This window comes from Engraulis encrasicolus, unplaced genomic scaffold (genome assembly GCF_034702125.1).
Source record: "Engraulis encrasicolus isolate BLACKSEA-1 unplaced genomic scaffold, IST_EnEncr_1.0 scaffold_27_np1212, whole genome shotgun sequence".
Lineage (NCBI taxonomy): Eukaryota > Metazoa > Chordata > Actinopteri > Clupeiformes > Engraulidae > Engraulis > Engraulis encrasicolus.
This window is the reverse complement of record NW_026945566.1, coordinates 2,035,217-2,042,716: the sequence shown is the minus strand read 5'-3', so window position 1 is coordinate 2,042,716 and position 7,500 is coordinate 2,035,217. Positions and strand designations below refer to the sequence as shown.

At 43.2% G+C, this 7,500-nt stretch overlaps 1 protein-coding gene across 1 annotated transcript in view; it reads right to left on the bottom strand.

Moving 5' to 3' along the window:
- adcyap1r1a (adenylate cyclase activating polypeptide 1a (pituitary) receptor type I) overlaps positions 1–5,184 on the bottom strand; it is a 61,188-nt gene extending 56,004 nt beyond the window's left edge. Inside the window, exon 1 of the mRNA XM_063192979.1 lies at positions 4,790–5,184. The gene's annotated coding sequence lies outside the window, so the exon portion shown is untranslated. The remainder of the gene's footprint in view (positions 1–4,789) is intronic.
- Positions 5,185–7,500: the final 2,316 nt, after the last annotated feature.

The following is a 7,500-nucleotide window of genomic DNA, read 5'->3' as shown; positions in this document are numbered from 1 at the left end:
ACGTTGCATTGCGGTTTGGCACAAGTGTGTGTGTGTGTTTGTTTGTTTGTTTGGGTTTTGATGGAGGAACAATAAAGAAAAAATAGCTATGCAGGATCAGGAACATCACCCATGGATTGGGGTCACCAGTAAAAACTCACATTTAGTCACACACACACACACACACACACACACACACACACACACACACACACACACACACACACACACACACACACACACACACACACACACACACACACACACACACACACACATTTCTGTGGTCTCACAAAAACATGTTCATACATGGAGTCATCAATAGAGTACAAGGGCCACAGCAAGAGAATGAACACACATACACGGCAGGCCAAATATCATGGAGTTTCGGCAAAGACCAAAAAAGATGTAAAAAATACACAACATGTGGTGTATTACACAACCTGGAAGGTTAAGAACGTGGCTCATCATACATAAATCACATATACATACATACATACTCACAAACACACAGACACACAGACACACACACACACACACACACACACACACACACACACACACACACACACACACACACACACACACACACACACACACACACACACACACACACACGCACACGCACACGCACACACACAGACATACAGACACACTACAAATATATATAGTAGCCTATACCTATAGGTATAGTATATATAGTGTCCTTTTCCATTTTCTGCCCTTTCCATTTTTCTGTAGGTCTAATGTTCACAAGTTCACGCAGTTATCGGTGTTCGGCATCCCACCCCCTCTCCCTTGGGTTATAATGTAACTTCGATCAGATCCTCATCAATGAAATGTGTGATTTGATTAGCTGGGACGCTGCTGGAATTGTACAGGGGGGTGGCGGGAAAACATGCTGGAATGTGAGGGGTTGTGCAGGCGGGCAGGAGTCAGTGTTCATGAGGAAGAAACAGAGAAACAAGTGACTCATCCCCCTCTTTCAGAGGGTAATGAGAAGTGAGATATTATTTCTTTCTTTCTTTCATTGGATTTCTTTCTTTCTTTCTTTCTTTCTTTCTTTCTTTCTTTCTTTCTTTCTTTCTTTCTTTCTTTCTTTCTTTCTTTCTTTCTCTTTCTTTTTTCAATTCTTTCTGTCTATTTTCCTTTCTTTCTGTTTTTCTTACTCTGCATCTGTGCAGATGGCAGCCCTGGGCTGCTCTCAATGATCCTTATGGTGCACCTACAATTTTTACTTTTTTATAGTCCCTCAAACCCATACACAGAAAGACAGACACAAACATCTGCATGCACGTAGATGAACACACGCACAGACGCACCCTCCTCCCCCCACACACACACGCACACAACAAACAAACAAACAAACAAACGTATTCTGCCTCTGTTTTTAATCTCCCCCCCCCGCAACACACACACACACACACACACACACACACACACACACACACACACACACACACACACACACACACACACACACACACACACACACACACACACACACACATCTTCCTCCTCCATCTCCAGCCTCTAGTAGCGAATCCAATTACTTCTCAACCAGCTTGCGGATGCTTTATCAAATAATAACACACCGAACATAGCCACAAAGAGAAGGGCCCATAGATGCCACTAATAACACTGACCATACGACCATCGCCACTAGGAGAGGGACCCATAGATGCTCCTAATAAGACACCGACCATAGCCACATAGAGAAGGACCCATAGAGACCATACGACCATAGCCACATAGAGAGGGACCCATAGAGATCATACGACCATACGACCATAGCCACATAGAGAAGGACCCATAGAGACCATACGACCATAGCCACTAGGGCTGTAACAATACACTCAACTCACGATTCGGTTCGTATCACGATTTAGGACCTGCGGTTTGATACAACCTACTAAGGCTACTAAAATTTAAAAAGTTGAAATATAATAATGATGCTCGGAATTTTGGGATTTGAAGCTTGTAATCACTATCACTTCATATCATGTCGTTGTTTTCTGGGCTGATGGGTAACAAAACTTTAAAAGGGCGTATCACGATACTACCTCCTTGTGTCGCGATACAGCATCGTGACTCTGTGTATCACGATTTCTCGGTTCGATACAATATCGTTACAGCCCTAATAGCCACAAAGAGAGGGACCCATAGATGCCGGGATAGTACCTCTAAAGAAGAAGGCGACCAGATTTACCATGAAATAATCCTACAAGTGTCCGCACATGCAAGCTTTCCTGCTTTTTCAATTAATTATTTACATTACTTCCTCTTTGTCTCATCCTACACTTATATGCTCAAACTGCAGCCAATGCAGTTGCACCATAAACAATGAAAAGTTGGAAGAACGAATGTTCCACAAATAAAACCTCTGGGTCTACTGAATGGGATGTGCGATGTGTGAGTTTTGAAAACCCACACTGTGAATATATGATCCATATTCTGCAATGAGAATAGCACTTCTAAATTGGAACACTGAACAACTGTTGGAACATTTCTTTGTGTTCTACTGCTAGGTTCTAGTTCTGGAACACAGTAGGGTAGTAGGCCTCCAATCTAAAGTGGGTCCATCTCATCTCGAGGCCCTCCTTCTCCCCCTTCCCCATTACCTCAAAGCCCCATGCTGGGACAAAACAGATGACATAGACAGATCCAAAACCACCACCATCACCACTTCAAGGCTGATTAAAAAAGCAAGCTGTTCTAAGGTGTGGTATTTTTAAACTGTCTGAGTCGATAGTTTCGTTCGGGAAACACACAGCTTTTCTGGTGTCCAAACTCTGCATCAGGCTGAGCTTCAAAACAATGTGTCACTCCGTTCTAAGCCTGTGTTCAATACAGACTTAAAAGTAGCCACAGCAGTAGGGCTATATTGAAAAATAAATTTAGCTCTTGTTCTAAATTTTGCAGATCTAAAATTCTCTCCTTAACACACATTCCCAATCACACACACACACACACACACGCACGCATGCATGCACGCACGCACGCACGCACGCACGCACGCACACACACACACACACACACACACACACACACACACGCACGCACGCACGCCCACGCACACACACACAACACACACTTCCACACAAATCTTTCCCACAACCACTATGCAAAAGGCCATCTGACAGCATCAGTGCTAGCGTATCTGATGCATTTATTCCTGGGATCACTATGTGTTTCTCTGAGATGGCCTTCGAGAGAACCAGCAACGCATAGAATACAATCATGCTCCTATCCTATCCTATCCTATACCTCGCCTGAGCTCATCTTGGGCCCAGATGTTTTGGCTTGTCAGCTTGTATCAGACACCCTTTTGCTTGCTCTTAACCCTCTTTTGCAATTCAGTGATGCATATGACAAAACAACGCCAGTGATTATTTCTCAACGAAAGACTCCAACCAAGGTCATCATCCATGTCCACTAACATTCTTAGCAGGGAAAAAAAAACACAGATCCTCTCAACACAAAGGAAAACCTAACACATGTTCTCGGTCCCACCAGGGAGACAAGAGGACTCTCATTCTTGAATAATTTTACATGCATGATTGAGGAGGAAAGCGAGTGCTCAGGAGACCCATTCACAATGCACTATAGCCTACACTACACAGCCCCCCCCAAAGCATTTGAGGTAAATATGACAACAGCCCATTGCGCTGTTTGTTTTATGGTCTGCGTACTGGGGTTATTGTGCGGAGCAAGTTGACGTGAAAAAAGGTCTTGAATTGAAGGACTATGAATAATGCAGGGAACACTCACATGAAAAGAAAATCTTGAAATGATGCATGCAAATTTCCACGCAAATACAAGTAAGCTTAATTCATTCAATGTGTGTTGATAAACAATTTCCAAAGGTTTCTCATTCAACCAAATGGAATTCAGTCATTGTGCGGTTACAATTAACCATTTGCAACACACAAGCAGATAATAACAACCTGGGTGTGACAGACATGTTCTGACGAATTGAAGACAGTGGAGAAAAAAAACACTGTGGCTTTCAGTGTGTTGCAGTATTTTAGATATAGAAAAACATTAATGAACGACCAGCGTCCAGGGATCTAATTAGCAATTAACTGAACATCTGCCAATTAATTTCTGACACTGCAAGTGACAACTATGTATCCCCTATCAGTGTGAGGCAGACAATGCTCTTGACATTATGTGTCAACATCAATAGACAGACGGTAGCCAAACGAAGACAATACAGGAAACATTTCAACATTGCAGTGTCTACATGTCTAGGCAAGGCACTCCGGTAAGGCACGACTCACTGGCCATTTGTGTCAATAAATGAATCTATTTAGCACTTTTCGCAGTGCATCACGTTACCTTCATGGTACCCAAGAGCGTGTAATCAGTTTTTGAGCACTAACAGGAACATGAACTGTTACCTAAGCACTCCCAAGAGATGTGGGGCTCAATACACTACCGCAAAACCTGAATACGCCTTCAGCACATAGACACATCTCACAGCACATCGCCTTATCTCTGGCTTTAAAGCCGTATATTAAGAAGCCTTTTAGATGCCTTTCAGTTCAGTACTCCCAGAAATAATTGACACATTCTTGTGATAAAATTGAAGAGGAGAGTGACCAACCGATTGCTCAAAAGATCCGTAGGCTACTTCACCAAATGCACGCCTCCACATTACAATCGCACCGCCACGAAGAGGGAATGCAGATTCCGACTCAGCGCAATGACAGATGAATGGTTTGAAAGAACGGAGTGGAGAGCTGTGTCTGTTACCGCGGCCGTGTATAACCGAAGTTAAGATTATCTTGAACACAATATCTCTTACCATTGCCGCTGCGGTTCTCCTGTGGGATGACTGCACAGCACAGCCTTCGCAGGTTTCGGTCCCTGTACGCTTGTGGTAAGACGCAGGTCGATAATGTTGCTTCGTGTTGTGCAGCTACCGCAGAGCGTTCTCTCCACTGCCCGTTCTGCGCTACGGGGGTGTGCAAGTAGCGCCGAACAATGTCTGCACGCCTAATATAGCCCAATAGGCTACGAGAAAACTCGCACTCTAGCAATGCATATCAGTCTCGCGGAGATGGCAGACTTGAAATATCAATATTTCATGCCATTCACAGCGTGAAGTTCAAACGGCGACGAGTTGATATCGGCTTGTTCCTCTGTAGTAGTTTTGTATAGGGGCTATTAAAAAAGGTACAAAAATCTCAGTCGTACAGCCGCAAGCTCTCGGGTAATGATATCATTCAGGTTATTGAAACGCACCTCACTGCTCAGACCAGTCTCCCCAGGAGCACACCGCTAGCCAATGAAAACGCTTCATTGCACAATCATGCATCGCTGTGGAAGATGGAACCTGCGGTGCACCGTGCAGATTTCCATTGGAATGATCTGGATCCGGCATCTACACTCCAGGGAGATGGAATCAGTCTACCAAAAAGTTTGGTTGAGCTGTAGTATTGCCAGGTAGTCAATAGCCCAAACGAAAGCAACAATTATAGGATCTTCTGGCACATAAATTGCGCGTCAGGATGTTAAGAAAAAAATAATGCAATCATCAGACGGTATACGGTTTACATTAAAGTGATGTTTCCACCCAAAAAAAAGAGTTTTTTTTTTAGGGTAGGGTATCAATCATGGATTTACATATTTGCAAGGAAACACTCTCCTCAGATGGACTTATCGGGCCTCACGCAACATGGCTCAAGTGCCATGGACAGGGCATCTTTTTTTTTTTTTTCAAGTCAAACCATGAAATGAATACATCACTCGAGCAAGCGATGAGAGTAGAGTTGAAACATGCACTACCTGGTGCTGATGTGTGTTTAAAATGAGGGCTAACTAAAGGGCAGTCATGTAAGCCGTTAGACAGTCGACAGTAGCCCAAAGGTTGTCCGTTCGACTCCCGACCCGCCAGGTTGGTGGGGGGAGTAATTAACCAGTGCTGCTCTCCCCCATCCTCCTCCATCACTGACCCTAAGCGTGGCACCCTCCTGCTGCACTGCTCCATTTCGGGTGCTATTGGGGGCTGCCCCCTTGCAGAGGTGAGGCATAGGCCTACATGCAATTTCATTGTGTGCAATGTGCACTTGTGTGCTGTGGAGTGCTGTGTCACAATGACAATGGGAGTTGGAGTTTCCCAGTTGGGCTTTCTGTCGGCTTTCAGAATACTTGAAATGTCATCACGGGCTGCATAGCAGGCCCTCAGGACACATAACATGGTGTTAGTTAAAGGGGTATGCCACTATTTTGGGGCTTAATATAGTTAAAATCGTTGGCCAGGGCTTATAAACGTGGTAAAGTGTCTTATTTTTCATGTTAAGCGTTGTCTTGCTTTAAGACAAGTTAAAAGAGGGAATATGTCGCTAAGCTAGTGAAAGTCAATGGATCCGTGTAGCATGCTACATGCTACACGGATCCATTGACTTTCACTAGCTTAGCGACATATTCCCTATAAAATATATAAACCCCAGCCAACGATTTTAACTAGGCCTATAGGCCTATTAAGCCCCAAAATAGTGGCATACCCCTTTAACATCTGCGCCTCAGCATGGTGTTTGAACAACAAACAAAACCTTAAAAAACTCGAAGTCATCACACAGAGACAAAGCCAAATGAATGTGTTCAGGTCCATTTCAAATATTTTACTTTTCTCCTCTGATGTTGCTGGTCAAACCATGACACAGCCTGCCTGCCACACCCTCGTAGCCACCTAACATCTTTCACATCACCACAAAAAAATGTAGGTGTTAAAGGATAACTTCTGCCAATGTCAACATGCAGTTGTAATGCTCACACTACCCTGGACTTGTCAGTACCTGAGAATAATTTGTTTTTTCCTTCAGATTTTTCCGAGATCCTGGTCATTGTAATGGGGGCAGAGTATGTTTACATAAAAAAAACATCTTGATTTATTCCCAATAACATCCAAAAGGTTATGCAACATCAGCAGAGACAAGTCAAGGGTAGTGTGAGCGGGTACAGGTCTTTTCGTTGAATGGATTCTTGAGAGGGGACCATTCGAACAAAACGTTGGACCATTCGTATAAGGCAGGGGATCTTAATCGTCTCGCAACCGTTTGAGCAATACAACAGCATATTGAAATTGGCAGAAGTTCTCCTTTAACCCTCTATTGCATGGCGTTGCCATATGGCAACAAATTCTTTTTTTTTTAAATAGAGTATAACAAATATCCACCGCTTTTCCCATTGTGAGTGGACATGGGACTTTAATTTTGAAATATTTATCAGTTTGAAGACATTACCTTATTAGGAAATCCTGTTTTCCCACCCCTTTCATGTGGATGCGCCACACTATGAAGGTCACGTCATAGTGGGAATCTTTACATAGTTAGTTTTCAAACTTCAAGACATATTTTCATCATAATAAAATTCAACAGTAATCTAGGATGTGTAAACTTTCATTTTTCATCATTTAATCCAAATATAAAGTTATACTTTCTCTGTAAAAGGCGAAAATTAATTTGTTGCCATATGGCAACAACATGCATACAGTGACACTCCTTCTATACATGC